Source organism: Trachypithecus francoisi, unplaced genomic scaffold (genome assembly GCF_009764315.1).
Source record: "Trachypithecus francoisi isolate TF-2019V2 unplaced genomic scaffold, Tfra_2.0 Lachesis_group4, whole genome shotgun sequence".
Taxonomy (NCBI): Eukaryota; Metazoa; Chordata; class Mammalia; order Primates; family Cercopithecidae; genus Trachypithecus; species Trachypithecus francoisi.
Genome location: NW_022681469.1, coordinates 42,327,407 through 42,345,841, shown reverse-complemented (window position 1 = coordinate 42,345,841; position 18,435 = coordinate 42,327,407). Strand labels below are relative to the sequence as shown.

Here is an 18,435-nt window from a genome sequence, read left to right as displayed (position 1 = left end):
CAGCACTCCACAACATAAACAATGGTGTTCTATTTAGAACCCCTGCAAAATTAGATGTGATTGACTTCTCCTAAGACATTGAGCTGTAGTTAGTTGACATGTTTGTTTGCTAGTAAGTAGTGGTGCTATGGTGAATAATGCCCTTTTTGTATTTGTACTCTTTTTGGTACAGATATATAGTCTCATAGAATAATTTCAAATTAATTAGTATTGCAGCTGAACTATGTGATGCTATCACAATTTGGGTTAGTGGATGAATTTAGTAATTTTGGGCGCCATTCATCCTTTCTAGCTTAAATCCAATAACTAAATATTTAAAAACTTTATTTTGTTGATAAAGGTGATACCAATGGTATGCTAATATGGTGAGGATAATTTCTATCCCTTCCTGAGGATTTTTGTGAGGAATAAAGATGAAAATAATTACTCTAAAACATACTGCAAAAAAATCTATTAAAATATATCCTATTCATGAAAATTTATATTAATGACCAGTATCCTTAATGTTACTTAAGTTCATAAGCACTCATAGTTCAAAGGTTTATTTTTTTCTTATTTTGAATATATATTATAACCACTGAACTCAACATAGTGACAATTTTTACTTTGTTTCATGGTAGAAGTTGTATCTAAAGAAATAAAGGAGTGGAGGTAGGTAGAGAAGGATTAGAATGGGAGGTAGAACTATACGTTTCTTTGCTCCCAAATTAAGATATTTGGACTAATTGTAAGATTAAGAAGTTCAGCCTCTCAGCACAGCCCATTGTTTCCCTGCCATCTACTCCTCTGGATGTCAAGGAGTAAGGGAAGGAAAGATGTGTTTCTTTGCTCTCCTCCACATTGTACTTTTTCCTGCTCCCAGGCCTGTTCGTGTGAGGCCTGAACCAGTGTGAAAAAAGACAGCTGGAGAACATACATCCTCTCATCTCCTTGCCTTTAGAGTTTTCTAGAACAGTTGCTTCATAAATTGCAGGGGATTCCCATAACTCAGTAATTTATCCTGATCTTCCTTAAAAATGAGAGAATTTCAAGATATCTTATTTTGAAACCAATTGCCCCATAGGCTGTTCTTTTTGATAGACATAGAAAATGACCCTTCTGGCATTAAAAATGTTGAAACATATTTGATTTCTCTGAGTTCCTTCCTCAGGAAACAACCTTTAGGCCTCTCACAAAAAGTATCAAAGAACTGAAACCACATCACTGCACCATATGCCAAGAGATCCCCTCATTCACCTTGTTTGCTTCTTTGCCCCTCTCAACTTCCTGGTTTTTTACACATTGTTACGTTGCTTACCTGCTATTATAAACCGCTGATTTTAGTCAGTCAGGGAGATGGATTTGAGAGTGAGCTCCCATCTCCTGAGCTACAGCACCTGATTAAAGCCTTGTTCCTTGGCAGTACTTGCCACCTTAGTGATTGACTTTCTGTGTGGCATGCAGCAGGACCTAGTAATTGCTTCAGTAACAATTTAAAAAATAGATTATGGATTATAAAACAAAGGTACAGAAAGTATCTTGATAAATCTTTGGTGAAACTGAAAGTAGATTTTTCATTTCCAGATTATCAATTTGGGATTTAGCTAATCAGGATACCTTAAATTTACAAATTAGTCAATCCATATGTGTATGTATACACATACACCCAAAACTTCTTAGTATTTCTCACTACTGAGGCAGGATATTTCCTTGATGCTTTCCTGGGACTTGGGACAGGGGTGCCTTGTTTGCTCAGCCGGCTGCTTTCAACTCCTCATGGGAGGGAGTGTGCGAGCAAATGAGGCAGGAACTGAAGTGCACAAGTGCTGGAGTCTGCTGGCCACTTGGGCACCAGCAGGATCAAACTCCACTCAGACCCACTGCGTTCCACCCCTTGTGGGAGGTGAGTGGGTACAGGAGCTGGAGCGAGCACTTTTGGGCACTGGCAGGAGCGAACTCTGTGCAGGCCCTGCGGCAGCATCCAGGCAGGGTCCCTGCGGCAGCATCCAGGCAGCGTCCCTGCGGCAGCATCCAGGCAGCGTCCCTGCGACTCCTGAAGCCCCAGGAGGCATTTTACAGAGCCTTTTTAGCTCTGCCGTCCATGGATGGCTTGAGTGTTAACAGCTCAGAGGGCCCTCCACCCTTTCACGTGAGGTGGCTGTTCTCTGCCAGTGAGGGCAAAGGGCCAGTGTATCAGCCTTTTGTATCTGCACTCATGGCTCCTGAGCTCTTGCCTGGCGTCCAAGAGAAACAAGGTTACATGAACAAATTGGATGGTAAATGTGGGAAATTTTTCTTGAGGATGAAAGTGGCTCTCAGTGGAAAGGAGAGCTGAAAAGGGGACACGGGAGTAGGTAATCTTCTCCTGGAGTCTGGCTCTCTCCAGTCGGATTCTTTTCCAAAGTTACGTCCTCAAGCTGTCTCTCTGAAGTCAAGCCACTTCTCTCCGATGTCCATCTGTAGTCTCTGCTGTCCAGCTGCTTCTCCTCTCTCTGCTGGCTGAGACCGGAGTTTTTATAGGCACAGGATGCAGGGTGGGGCAGACCATGGGCAGTTTAGGAAAAGGGAACATTTGAGTGGGAAAACAGGGATATAAGTTCTAACTTTGGGCCATGGTTTCAGGTTTTTCAGCTTGAGGGTGGGGCTTTGCCATGGACCTGCCCTTTTCTGCCTAGAATTTCTCTGCTTCCTGTCTCCATCATCAGGAATTCCTAGTGATTTATACATATTGTCTTATTATTTTCTGTAACATCACTTAGAGGAAGGTAGAAGTATAACATGTAAGTCTATGACAGAGTATGGCTAGCATACAAATTTATTGAAGATCCTAAAGTACTGTCCTCAAACCAGAGAAAGAGTGACATTTAGGAATCCAGTAACTGCTTTTATGCTACTGAAGACATTGTGTTAAATAGGTGTTATAATGCAAGCCATAATAGCGCCAGATGAGAATTTCATTAAATTTAACCATTTAGAATGGATAATATGTTGTAGTAGTAATAATAGTTATTATAGGCAGCATGTGGGTTTGCCTCATTTTAAGCAAACCTGAAAAAAATGCATATATTATCAAATTTTTGGATTTTTGCCAATGTAATCAGTGTGGGTTTGAGTTCTGTTGTGAAAGAGGTATTGATTTCTTTCTTTTTCTTTTTTCTTTCTTTCTTTTTTTTTTTTTGAGACAGGGTCTTGCTCTGTCACCCAGGCTGGAATGTGATATTGATTTCTAAGAACTCTATTTATTAGTGAGATTAGCCCTTTGTGATATGAGTTGCAAAAGTTTTTGGATTCCTCACTTAAATGCTATGCTAGAGTAGTCATTAGAGATTTGTCATTTGTCTTAGAGGTGAAAAGAGCCTTGTAGTCCAAATCTCTCAATCTATAGATAAGAAAAATTGACCCAGAGACATTAAGCTGTTAGCCCAAGAGAGAGCAAATCTGATCCCTAAATCTTTTCTAGGAAACAAGGTTCCATGTGGCTACAAGGGACTGAAGGACAGAGGGAAGAACTCATAGTTGCAGCCATGTTCATGTAGTAGTTTTATACAACTGGCATCGAATCCAAAGCATAGCTTGTAACTCCTTGATGTTGAGAAGGTGCAGCTGGGCATTTTAACAGTTTAACAGTAGAATAGAAAAGCAAAGATTTCAAAAACTAGAATTATGTTTTTACAACCTTAGTTTTAGGAGCATTGCTGATTAGTTGCTAATTAATCCATCTCTCTGGTGAAACAGATTAGTAGCATTATTGGGTTATAATATAACCCAATAAGCATTGTGAATCCAAGTTAGCATGTTACTTTCATTCTTTCTAATGTAATTATTATGCTATTATCAATTTGTTACCATGCAGTAATCATGCAGTTTTAAGTAACTGCTTAAAACCCAGAGTGAGGCATAGAAATTTATGTCCAGTTGGACAGAGCTGAATGTCAGCTACATGGTAGCAAGATAGATGCTTTGCATCAGGGTCATTTGTACTGTTACAAAGCTTGAAAAAGAATAGAACAAAAAGAGTCATGGTTGTATGGATGTCTTTATGGGTGATAAAGTTTGAATTAGCATATGTAGGACATTGTAGTACAATTAATAACTACTCAGTTAATTGGTTGGGGTGAATTCTCTTTTAGTGTTTCGTTTACCTTATAATTAGCTGTGACTCAGCAATTAAGTCACGACACCAGCCCACTGTGACACTGAAGGATGGAGGATAGTGCTTGGGTGGGGGAGCATAGTGCTTGGATGCATCCTGCTCATCTTAAATCAGACTTGTTGGCTTCCTAAGTGCCTCTCATTCTCTTTTAGGTTCTTGAATAAGTCTACATGTTATTCATATATAGTCATAAATGCACTGAAACAAATGTCGTCTGCCCCATGAATCTGCAGGTTCCACATCTGCGGATTCAGTCAATGGCGTATTGAAAATAATATTCTGAAAAAAATGCATAGTTGCCTCTGTACTAAACATGTACAGCATTTGTTTTTTACTCATTATTCCCTAAACAATACAGTAAAACAACTATTTATGTAGCATTTATATTGTCTTAGGTATTATAAGTAATCTAGATATGGTTTAAAGTATACAAAAGGGTGTGCATAAGTTATATGCAAACACTATGACATTTTATGTAACGGACTTGAGCATCCTCTGCTTTTGAGGTCCACAGGGTGAGGGGATTCCTAGAACCAGTCCTCCATGGGCACAGAGGGACAACTATAATTTCATACAGGATTTTGTGATTGTAGTAAACAGTAAAAATTGTTTCATGTTCATGTACCGTCTTTCTAAAACTAGAGTTTAGATTACATATACATGTATAAATACTTTTTCTCATTGGTTCTTTTAGAAAAACTTTTTAAGATAGGAGGATTTTGTTCTTGATGTTGTTGTTGCTATTATTCTGTCAACTTATTCTTAAATATCTTGTTTTAACTAAAGTAAAACTGAATTAAAAAAAATTCATCTAAATTCCTGCTTTAGAAAAAACAGCCTGTATTGGTTGTTTTTAAGGCTATCTATGCTTTTATTTGTTACCAAAATAAAACAAGTGCGTTTAAAAATATTTAAGACTAGAGAGAATGGAAAAAGTGTGTAAAATAAAAGTTCCATGTAATTCTATCCTCCAAAGATAACTACTTAATGGATTCTAGTTTTATGTCATGCCTTAGAAACCTTTTCTCCTGCTGATTAAAATACACCGCTAGTACATATAGTAGAACATTTCAAGTCTGTAGTGAAGAAAAAAATCACTCATAATTCTACCATTCAGAGGTGAGCACTACTGGAATGTTTGTCCTTCTATTTTTCAGTGATATATGTGTTACAGAAACTGTACTTATGTTTATGTACCTATACAGATAGCTAATGTATCATCTATACACTTTAAACAAAAGATGTCAAACTACACACACTTATATAATTTGCTTTTTAAACTAAAATGGAGTGATCGTTTTCCCGTCATTTGTAACTTGATTTTTAATGGCTGCATACAATTATATCATATAGAGATTTAATATTTAACCATTTTTCTTGTTGTATATTTAGTTTTTTGTATTTTTTTGCTTTTGCAAATAATATATTTATAGATATATTTTTGCTGAATATCCTTGAAGATAAATACTTGTACATACCTATTATTATCTCCTTAGGTTAAATTCCCACGTGTAGTGATTTTTAAAGAACGACAAAAATATGCTCAATTCACATGTACGAACTTATGGGATTGATGAGTGGATGAGCAAGATCCCATCAGATTTTTAGAATGACTTTAGCAAGTAAATTTGAAGATTCCAAATTTCAGGCTTTTAATATAAATAGATAATCTTTTAGCCTTAAACATTCTGCATTTAGGTACTTAAATATTTTGGCAGAGTATGTATTAATAATCACCACATTTGTGCAGAGGAAGCCTATTGTGCATATTTTAATACCACCTTTATTTATGTCACTGAGTTTTCTATCCATTCATTGTTTGGAACTGTGTATATCACACCAAAATCCAAATCCAAAGTGAAAAACATAGTCAAACACAGGTGTTGTGGGATACACAGAAACAAGCAAAACTAGATTTTCTTGGAGAAAAAGGATATGATGACTTCCCAGGATGCTTTAAATTTCTTTCTTGTTTTTGGCTGACCTCACTCTAGGAAGAGAAAATAAATTATATTGGTTATTTTATTTCCAAATAAAAGCAAAAGAATTATAACATAAAATAACTTAAAATGTAGATAAAAAATATAAAATAATATGACTTAAAATATAAAAGGGTATTACCTCAAATGTTGATTAAAACAATAGTTAGATGACTAGAATAAAATTTTGACTTTAAAATGTAGAAACTGTAATAGCTACTGTTTAGTGAGCTCATAGTAGGTACCTAACATGACCCCAAGAGCTTCTTTTCATTCTTACTAATCTTTATTAAGGCCAGGATAATAATATATGCATGGCAGGTCTGAATGCTTCAATTTTAAATGCTTCTCCAATTATTCATCTTTTTGATGTTTTAGATCCAGGAAACCTTTGAATGCCTCTCCACAATTTATTAAATTTTTTCAATGTGGTAATCATTTTCTTTACAATTTTTATAGAAATTATTTTAAGTGTGATTTGGCATGACCTGTAGCAGAAATTTTAATCATTTCATTAATCTTTTTACTACCATTGTTTATCTGAGACATAATGATTTTTCTGACTTCAGTGACACCTGGAATGAAACCAGTACTCTATGGTTTCAAGTAGTTTTTGTCTAAATGATTTTGTTTTAGAATTTATGTTTTGCCAGAGTGAAATGAGCAATTCAGATGTAATAGGGAGTGACTGTACAGTAATGAGTTTCGTTTCTAGCTAGCTATTTTTATCCAAGGAATTGGTATTCTCTAAAATGACAATTGTAAAAAATGACGAAAATTATTTTTGAAGCATTTTTATTTAGACTTGATATACCAGGGTTCCACTAGAGAAACAGAATCAGTAGGCTATGCATACATACACTGAGACAGAGAGAGAGAGACAGAGAGAGAGAGAGAGAGAGAGAGAGAGAGAGAGAGAAGCAATGAGCTGGCTTCCAGGATTTTGGGGGCTGGCTAGCCAAGTCTGAAATGGGTAGGGCGGGTCATTAATCAGGCAGGGCAGGCTGGAACTCTTGTGTCTAAGCTGAAGCGGCTGTCTGCAGGTCAAAGTTCTTTATCAGAAAAGCCTCAGCTCTGCTGTTAAGGCCTTCGAATGGATTGAACCAGGCCCACCCAGATTATCTAGGATAATCTTTATTTAAAGTCAATGGATTGTGTATTTTAATCACATCTACCAAATACTTTCCCAGCAATACTTAGTGTTTGATTTAATAGCTAGGGGCTGTAGTCTACCCAAGTTGATACACAAAATCTCACCATCACTCTTGATATCTGAACTAGTTGAATGCTCATGCAGAAACACCCACTTCATTAATAGGTAGTCATGATTTATCCATGAGAAAAACCATGTATTGTCTATGACTGCTTTCATGCTACAACAGCTGACTACTTAATGCTGGTACTAGTTTGGGCTATACACAGTTTGCATGTTACTAAAAGTAAAAATCTACCTTAGAAATACTAATATTTACCAGAGTTGAGAATATTGAAAAGAAGGTATGCTAGGCTACATTTAGGACTTTTATAAAGGTTTGAGGAATGGCAGCATCACTGGGATACTGATGACTTCCCAAATGATGTAATGGGGCAAACAGTCATTTAAAGCTTTGCTTCTTAAGCGGGGCTCATAATTCCCCTGAAATATATTCTTATTTTATTCAGCCATTAGTAGAAAATACCAGAGAAGCATTGCTTTTATTTAAGGTAAACCAGGGGTCAGCAAACTCTTTTCTGTAAAGAGCCAATTAGTAACTATTTTCAGCCTTGCAGGCTGTACAGTTTGTTACACTATGTAACTCAGTTGTTGTAGCATGAGAGCAGTCATAGACAATACATGAACTGACAAGCATGGCTGTGTTTATAAAATGTATTTACTAACACAGGCAGTGGGCTGGATTTTGCCTGCAGGCTGCATTTTCCTATCCCTGATGTAGACAGCTCTGGTGTATTGGTTTAATAGTCACTCTGCTTGTAATACCATACATATCTAGTGACAGGATGTATTTCAGCACAGTTTAGGAACTGGTCAACTATTGAACACCTTCCATTTTTCTGCTATTTTATTTTATTTCATTTTATTTTATGTTGAGGTGGAGTTTCACTCTTGTCACTCAGGCCGTAGTGCAATGGCACGATCTCAGCTCACTGTAGCCTCCACCTCCCAGTTTCAGGCGATTCTCTTGCTTCAGCTTCTGCAGTAGCAAGGATTACAGGCACCCACAACCACACCTGGTTAATTTACACACACACACACACATATATATTTATTTTTATTTTTATTTTTATTTTTGAGACAGAGTTTCGCTCTTGTCACCCAGGCTGAAGTGCAGTGTCACAGTCTTGGCTCACTGCAACCTCTGCCTCTCTGGTTCAAGTGATTCTCCTGCCTCAGCTTCCCGAGTAGCTGAGATTACAGGAGCCTGCCACCATGCCCGGCTAATTTTTTGTATTTTTAGTAGGGACGAGGTTTCACCATGTTGGCCAGGCTGGTCTCAAAACTCCTGACCTCTGGTAATCCACCTGCCTCAGCCTCCTAAAGTGCTGGGATTACAGCTGTGAGCCACTGCACCTGGCCACATTTCTCTGCTATTTTAATAAGAACATGGAATAGAATAAGTACAGGAATGGGGTTGTGTTCAATCTATCAGGGGATTAAAGCTATTATTTATAAAATTATTAGCACACAATATAGAGTTATATATTTTTATATATGATTGTGTAACATATGACTTGTCTATTAAATATGTGTAATGAAGCATATTCTCTCAATTCTCAAGAAAAAAAAAAAGTAAGCATTCATGTTTGTTTTGTGGCTCAGCACAGAAGCTAGGCCAGGTGCAGAGATTTCCTTGTGAGCATATGGAGGCAGCACCGTAAGGCAAGCTGGTGGTTGCCAACTTCCTGGCTTTGGTTCCGTCTCCCATCTTCTCCTTATTAACAAGTGACAATAATCAGAGAAAAAGGAAGCTGAAGAATTATTTGAGCATATATGTAGATGACATAGGCATTTGGTAGAATATCATAGACATCCAAATACTTGAGTTTGAGATTCTGAATTTGGTAGCAAGAATGCTACTTTTTACTCTAACACTCTGTAGTCAATTATAGTTCAGGCACAGGCTAAGAAATCAGCAGATTTTCCAATTCTTAGAAAATGACCTAGGGAATAGCACTTACCATCTTTAGGTATTCGTTTCTTCACCTGCTTTAGTAATGCCTTGTGTCAGTGATCTTTCAGCTGGAGCAGATCAATTCCCTTGTATTAGAAAGATGACTCAGGTGGCAGTGTAGAGTTTGGGCTAGATTGAGTGCTGAGAGATGGCATCTAGGAGACAGGTTGGGGGGATATGATCATCCAGGTAAGAGAAAGGAAGATTGGACCACTGAGGTCAGCACAGATGGAAAGAAATGAACCTACTGGAAACACCTGTGAACACATGCTTGGGTACATGCTTTATGTGAACCCAGGGTGAGTAATGCTGTCGGATCCTTCCAGTGTAAGAAGCCCTTAGAACAATGGTTGGGAACTCAGGCTTCAGCACCGGTTGTACCTGAATTCATATCCTGGGTCTGCCACTGTCTATCTGCGTGACTTTGGACAAGTGACTTAAGTGATTTAATCTTCACTTTCTTATCTCTAGACACAGGCAGGATAATAACACAAAATTGTGAAAATTTACTAAGACACAATGTAAAGCATTTAGCCCATTGCTGGTTGTTTTATGAAGATTCTATGAGTGTTTGCTACTACTACTATTATTATTATTATTATTATTATTATTATTTGTGGGAGGAAGTAAAGTTCAAGTACCAATAATAATTTTCAACCATTACAAATTGTGATTATATGAAAGTTTTAAAAATTTCTCAGGAACCAGGGAGCATTCTATTTTTTATTCTATTTTATTTATCTGAGAATAAAATTATATATTATGTTTTTACTTTTCTCAAAAGTGGTAGGAGCAAATCGATTTTAGGTTGTCATTTTTTCTGTTTCCAGGTTTTTAGAACAGTAGATACATGTTCTCTGTAATTTGGTATCTCTATCTGTGTAATGCTTAAGTCGGTCCTGGTGGTTGTTCCTAAGAAAAGGAAAATAAGAGGCAAATACATATTGATTCTGTACAAAAAAAAGAAGAAAGGAAGGGGGAAAAACATCAAAAGTCACTAGCGCTCTGTGACAGAAGAGAAAAAGGTTATGTTTCATACTACACTGAGGTAGACTTTATGTTAAAAACATACTCTCACCAATACACTGCAAGTCGAATTTTTTTTGAAAATTTCTTTTCATCAGCTAAGTTCTTATTTTATTTTCTCTGCAGCTGTTGGTCTGTCTCATGTTACATTCCCATCATTTCTGCATCTGGTTTTGCCTGTGATGAAGCTGAAAAATGTCTCATTTTAATGGTTTCTGTGTTTTGTGTCTGTCTGTTTTCCAGTTTTGGGGAGACATTTAAACCAGTAGTCATGTCATCTCATGTAATGACATGTCTCTCTGCTTATTCTCCCTTCTGTTAGCAAACAGTATTTATGGTTAGTGTCTGTGTGTATGTGTGCGATGACTATTTGCTATGCAGTTGCCTAGAGCACTGTGAAACTCCACATATTCAATGGAGTGGTTTCTTTTTGTTTTTCTGCATGCTATCAAGTACTCTCAAAGTGTTCCTTCTGCTTTTTGCATCAAAGATAGCTGGAGGATAGAAAGGGACATTCTAGTAAATTCTACTTTCTAGCAAATTGTATATAGAGGTTTTTCTTCCAGTAATGTTTTCCTCCCGATTTTTATGTAGAAAGCATTTTGTTAAAATTCTGGAAATTAAACTCAGACAGGACATTAAAAGAAAAGGGAAAAATTGCATCAATTATGACAGATAAGAGGTTAACGTACTTCCTAAGAGCTTTTATAAATTAGTGACATTCCAGTAGAAAAAAAGGCAAACAACACGAACCAGTAATTAAATTAAATTTAAAAAATTAATTAAAGCATTAAAAACTAGAGAAAATAGAATTTTAAGCCTAGCTAGTAATCAAAGAAATAACCAAACTTCCCTCCCCCTCCTCCCTCCCCTTCCCCACCCTGCCTTCCCCCTTCCCTCCCCCTCCCTTCCCCTTCCCTCCCCCTCCCTTCCCCCTTCCTCCCCCTCCCTTCCCCTTCCCTCCCCCTCCCTTCCCCCTTCCTTCCCACTCCCTTCCCCTTCCCTCCCCCTCCCTTCCCCTTCCCTCCCCCTCCCCTCCCCCTCCCTTTCCCCTCCCTACCTCCTCCCTACCCCTTCTTTTCTTTTCCTTTTTTTCTTTTCTTTCTTGAGTGGGGGCAGGGAGGAATGGTTTCTTTCTTTCTTTCTTTCTTTTAATTTTCTGCATTTTAAAAAATGTTTTGGGAAAATGACTTTGAAAAGCAAAAGCAATCTCCATCCGTTTTGGGGATACAGGTTGGTTTGTTTCTATAGTAACGTGATGGTTGGCCTTCCAGTGGTAATACTCATTTGTAATACACCTGGGCCAGAGGTACCTTCTGAGTTTGTGGCACAGGATTTCTTGGTGTGAGGTTGACTGACTCATTCAAACCTAGGACTGTAGCTTCATTAACCTTGAGTTTTAACCAATTACTGATCCACCTCAAGAAACATTGTCTGAGTTCTAAGGATCTAGGCATTAGACAATTGCTAATTAAAAACATGAAATTTCTTTCTTTTTCCTTCTGCATTACAGATGAATAGATTATTCACCACGAGGGCTGACCATTTTGGACACTATTTGAGATAATAATAAGAATAGATTTTTAAGAGGGGGAAATGCCATTTGCAGGGGCTAGGAGCATTTTTATTAGGGATGAATTTAGCTTAAGATTTGTGTGGTAATAAAAAGCACCTGGAATTTAGATGCATCTTTTAATAGATTAAAAAAAAAAAAAACCTGGCTTGCCAATATTTGAAAATATCAGTGCTCCAGTTTCCATTGACTGTTACCCATAGACATTATGTAAAGCTACGTGCATTTGTGATTAACCAGAGTTCACAGCCCAGGACCTAAGGAGATAATTGTAGGTGCTTTCTGGAATAATAACTGGTCCTTAGGTACAAATGCAAAGCCAAATGTAGTTACTAGAATTGAAAATAATAAAGCCAAGGGCTTATTTTGGACAACCACGCAGTTGGAGCAGCTGAATACTAAAATAGTGGCCTGTGTGGTGGTTTCCCCTGTGGCTTCTTATCTCCGTGGGTTACACACCCTCGCCCAGAGGAAGGCAGCCTTCTTAATGCAGCTTGCAGCAGGCCTTCTTCTGTGGGGCAGCTTTTCCTCGAAAGAGAAGTACATTAGTCATTGAACTGTTAGAGAATATAATGAAAAAAAAAACCTAACTTAGGATCAGATTTGATTTTTACTACCCCATGGCCTGTAGCTGTTTCTCTGACCCAAAATATTATCTTCCTTTGAGGCAAACTATTTAGTATTCAGTGAGTAGAGGGTTTCAAAACAAAGCAAGTAAATTAATAGAAAGTGTAAAAATCAGACTAAATAGATTAGAAAATAGCTTTATTTTTGTTTTGTCATGTAATCTCAGCTGATAAAACAGGAATATACATATGTGTAGTTGTCAGGTTCAAAATCATGCCAGTTAAAGTTCTCTGTGTTTTAATTTTTCTTAAAGGCATATATAAAAGAGAATCTCAGAGAAAGGAGACACATTCATAATGGCTAACCATACATATATCTTTAAAAGTTTGGTGTAAGAATGAACCAGTATTATACTTCATAGAAGGGCTGATTGTTCTTGCAGCAGAAAAAAGGTTTGAGTTTTATTCATAATTTACTTACTAACTCATTCAATGCCATTTATGTCTTTAACTTAAGTCACACTTAATGATAAATGCTCTTCTCTTTACTGCCAGACTGCCTGTAGAAGTAGCTGAGCTGGCTGCCTTAATTTCCTTACTATTCACTGTCTTTAATCACTTGAAATTTGGCTTTGGCCCCACTTCACCAACATGCCCAGACTCTCACCCTTTATGTCACATTGGGAAAGCCACATCCTGTTGAATTTAACTGTGCAACATCTGATATGCCCAACTCCCCTCTCCAGGGGTATTATAGGCGCTCCACTCTGAAATAATTCCTGAAGCTGCACATTTTACACACTCTACCCCATTGCTACCAGATGCATCCATCTTTGTCACATCTCTGGTTATGAATGGTGAGTATCTTCTCTCTGCCTGCTATATAAAGTCCACTTTTCTTGGCTTTATGTTTGAGCCAACATTCTCTCCTACTGCTTCTCATCTGCCCTGTTTTCCAACCCAGTTCCTTCATGTATGCTGTGATATCTACCTACAGTCCATACTTTCTCCTTTCCTTTTTAATCTCACGTTCAGAGCTTATCCTTCTTTCCAAGCCCAGAAGGAAGGACATCCCATTCATTAACCTTCTCTAACCCTCCTAGCTGGAAGTAATGTTTACTTCCTCTAGATTTTATCTGTACTTCTCTTCTGAGATGTTTCATATTCTGTGTTATTTGTGTAGCCATCTCATTTTCCCTTCCCAAGGGTAGGGTCAGTCTCATTATCATGTTATTTTCTGTCCCCAGTGTCTAGTTCAGTGTATGATACCTTTTATAAGCTAAATATATTTTAGATATTAATAAATGTAAAGCATATATGAAAGATGTTTTAGAATATAGATGGTTATTCTATTATACTTGTTAATATTCTTCTACATTTCTTGGTTATTTCCATGCATTTTAGATTTAACAATTATCTGTTCAGTCAGCTGATTATTGTGAGTATTTTGAACCCTTTTATTAGGTTCCAGCACATTAAGTAACGAATTGCTGTATTCAGTTTTATAGCATATAATCTTCTGAAATCTTACTATTAAAGTTTCTGTAATATTTTTCAGTATAACTTCCAGTTATAGGAGGAGTAAATGAGAAGCTAGTGAACAAATTCCCCTCAAGATAATGGAAAAGCCCTAGCACATTTTGCATGACTGATGCTGTGAAGAGCCTTTTGGAGTACTCCAGTATGAACACAAGAACAAATGGGAGTGTCCTTTTATACCACTCACTCCAGCCACCCCATAAGAGCATGTATTATAGCTCCCTACAATGACACTGCACCTTGTGAGAACTCAGTGATCCAATCATTTCAACTCCCCAGAGCACCAAGTGCTAAATAAGAAGAAAAAGGCCAGTATGTATAGCACATACAGATGAGCATAAAATAATTACCAAGGGAAGGCCTTACCTTTGGCTCTCAAAGACAGCTGTTATTTTACATAGTTCCAATGCACATCTTTTAGGGCTATACTTAGCAGCCTTCTCAAGGAAACTTCCCTTTATGCACATTCTGTCACTGACTCCCTCCGGCCCACGGCTTGAGTTAAGAGTACTAGCTCTATATTTTCAGCAACACCAGAATTATAATTGCCTGCCAATTTGCCTCTATGTCTGCTTCTCCCACAAAACCCAGAGCTCCTCGAGGATAAGAACTATGTATGTATCATGTATCTTTGTATCACCAGTGTTTTACATAGTGCCTAGCCACACATTGAATATGAATATCTATTGAATGACCAAAGCTGGTCATGTGCCTTTGAAATCACAACAGATTTTTGAGTAGCACATTAAGGAGAAAAAGCAGTTTGAAGCAGGTATACAACAACAAATAATAGTTCATATCTGATAGTGTGTCAGGTGACAAAAATAACATGAAGAAGACATTAAAAAAACAAAACAAAACAAAACAAAACCCCTGTCCGGGATTACTTACTTTTGGAGGGCAATAACCTAGAGTACTTCAATGGCTTTTTTATTTTGAGATGGAATCTTGCTCTGTCGCCCAGGCTGCAGTACAATGGCATGATCTCGGCTCACTGCAACCTCTGCCTCTTGGGTTCAAGTGATTCTCCTGCCTCATCCTCCTGAATAGCTGGGACTACAGGCACCCACCACCATGCCCGGCTAGTTTTTGTATTTTTAGTAGAGATGGGGTTTCACCATATTGGACAGGCTGGTCCCGAACTCCTGACCTTATGATCTGCCCACCTCGGCTTCCCAAAGTGGTGGGATTACAGGCATGAGCCACCGCACCCGGCCTCAACAGTTTTTTTTAAAAACTTTCTTGCATGCTAATACAGTACTGTAGTTTACATTCATTTTGATGACTTAGAGTTACCAAACAAAGATTAAAATATGTTCCAGCCATTCTTTTTAAGGGTGAAGTCAAGTATGTAATGCATTTCGGAAAGATTCTCTTGGGAAATTGCTTTAAAAAGTGTCTTTGGTTTAATAGGATAAAACCTTAACTATCCCACATGACTAATTTCTGAGGGTTCTTCATAGCCATGGTCTTGCTGTATGAGGATAATATAAGTATATCTGGGACCATCTTGATTTATTAATGTGTAGTAGTCATTGAGTCTCCCTAATATGGACTTCAGACTGTACAGGTAGTCTAGGGATAGAAACACACAGACACACACACACACACACACACACACACGCACATGCACGGCAAGGTCCCAGCCACCAAAGACTTACAGTTTTGTCAGATTTATATTTTCTTAAGAAGGTTATTATCAGAAGTCCTGGGAAATGGTTGTTATAACTTTCCTATCTAGAACTCTGCCCCTGATAGTCATTCAGCATTTATCAAACATTGAGTACTGTGTGGACCAGGCTGTGTGCTGGGTGTTCTGTGTTGGCTGCTAGAGGATTGAGACATAGTGTATGTGCTTGTAAGAGGTTCCCAGAGCCTGGAACACCTTGTCTTAGCTAAGTTTCTATTTCTCTTCTGCATAACTATGGGGAAGGTTTGCTTTGTGTACAAATAGACATTTATTTTTTCTTCCTGGTATTAAATAGTTTATGAGAAACAGACAAACTCATAAAATAGTCTTCTACCATAAATGAAAGCATATTTTAAATAATTAAAAATATAGTAAGACTTATTTAGGTCTTTCCCCTGTTCTTGACCAGGGTGGAGATCTTCATTATCAAGGTTCCTGTAATTAAAAGGGAACAGATCATCTGAGGTCTTGCTCCACTTGTCCTTGAGGGTTATTAAGATTTGTGTGTGACTGGGTGTTGCATGGTCCTTCATGATATCAGGGAAGGCTGACAGATGGCCTCCCTCCAGCGAGGGAGAAGGTGCCGTGAAGACTGAACGCTGCATTGTTCCCACCAATACAGTTTGCTCCAGTATAGTTTCCCAGATCACAGCTGAGAAAAGAATGTGCTCAGCTCCACTCCTCAGCAGAGCCAGATGCCCAGTACAGCAGAAACAGTGTACCTGTAAAGTTGCCACAGCAACATCAAGAGTGGAGGGAAGAGTAGACAGAATGATTTATGAGGGTTTCTTGCCGTAGGAATGGGTCTAAAAATATACCTCCATGTCTTTTCCTCAAGCATAAATGACACAGGATTTATTAAGGGGATTGTGATGCATACAAACTTGAGACCTTATCAGAGCCCAAGGAGACCAGTGCCAAGGACAAGGAGAGGGGCAGCAGAAGCAACAAGTGAGGAAAAGAAGTGCTCGTGCTGTGCTTTTAATCCTTGATTGAACTGCTGCTCTGCCTTGGTGTAAAACTGATTTTTAAAAAACATGCAAATATTGTATGTTTAAAATATGACTAGAAAAAAACCACTTACTGGGTGAAATGAAGATATTTTATTTCCATATTAAAAAAACAGCTCCTCTCAGCATCTACTTTAGTATTAGCACATTTGCAAAGACAGTTACATGCCAGCATGTGAAATAGCATGTCATGGTAGCAGAGGGAGAAGTTGTATTTTATTTATGAACAATTGGGAAAGAAGCGCTCAGGGCACATAGAGGTGGATTATCTTAGCACCCTTTCTCGGCATTGTGCAGTTAGCCCAGCATTATCAGATGTCAATGTTGATTTTTATTTTCATGAGTTATTATGTTGGTGATGGTATCAGTTTTATATTGCTGCATAACAAATTTCCATAAATACAGCAGCTTAACACACACTTCTTATCTCTCAATTTCTGTGTCAGGAGTCCAGGCATGGCTTAGATGGGTCTTTTGCTCTGGGCCTCACAAGGCTATAATCAAGGTGGTGACCAGGCTGCTGTCTCAATTGCAAGTTCAGTCAGGGGAGAATCTGCTTCCAGGTTCACTCAGGCTGTTGACAGTAATCATTGCTGTAGCACTGAGGGCTTGAGTTTCTGACTGGCTATTGTAGAGGCTGCCTGCGGTCCACATGGTCACTTACTTCATTAAGCCAGTAAGGAGGATCTCTCTGCCTGCCACCAACATAGAATCTTATATATAGCTGTTTGTTAGAAGCAAGTCCCGTACTCCATGTTCCAACCACATTCCAGGGAAAGGGGTCACATAAAGTTATGAATAACCGGGGCTGCCTGTAATCCCAGCTACTCGGGAGGCTGAGGCAGAAGAATGGCGTGAACCTGGGAGGCAGAGCTTGCAGTGAGCGGAGATCACACCACTGCACTCCACACTGGGCGACAGAGCGAGACTCTGCCAAAAAAAAAGTTATGAATACCAGCAGAGCAGGGTTCGTTGGAGTCACTTTAGCATTTTTCTGTCACAGGGTCATTCTGAGAAAAAGTTCTTTCATTTTAAAAGCTGTGCAATTTAGAAATCTGTTTGAAATTAGCAGGAGTGTAAACGAAGCCATTAGAGCTTCCATTTTTCATTCCCTTGTCCTTTGGTAAATGAGGAAGGGCAGAAGTAAAGTTGCAGCCTTACTTAATAGAAGCTGACAGGAAGGAAGAGAGAAGTTAGTAAGGTTGAAAGAACAATAAAATGAGAGAAGAGAATATTCTGTTATCACATGGAAAAATAAAAAGACAAATGATGTATTAAACTATTCTGGTGTGTTCCCTACCTCACTTTGGAGGTCTGAGAAAACAGTCTGAGGTGAAGTCGCTGCTAGACTAACTTGTCTTGTAATGTACTTTCTATAGAAAAGCACATTTTCAGTAACTAACTCAGAAATGTTGCTTTGCATGAAATTGACAATTTCTTAATCCACCCTGATAGCCCAGTCTTAGGGCCTGGAAGGTACTGTGGCCTTGAATATTCATCCCTTGCAATGAAAACATTACTAACCAGCATGCTTAGGTTGTGGTTTAGGCTTTAACATGGCCTAGGTCATAAGCCATAAGAAGACTTGAAGAAAAGGAATAAACAGGATCACAGGTGGTTCCCATATGGTCTGTGGCTCAATTGATTGTTCCCACGGTATCTGGTAAGGCAGTAATCAGAGATTTAGGAGCACATGTAAGACTTTAGGGACATTTCTTTGCCTTCTAAAATGGCTGCTTTCAAAATAACC

The 18,435-nt window shown here is 38.2% G+C and overlaps 1 protein-coding gene across 12 annotated transcripts in view; it reads left to right on the top strand.

Moving 5' to 3' along the window:
- The window catches only part of ST7 (suppression of tumorigenicity 7), a 287,041-nt gene that overhangs the window by 127,349 nt on the left and 141,257 nt on the right, over positions 1-18,435 (top strand). The gene's annotated exons all lie outside the window — the stretch shown is intronic.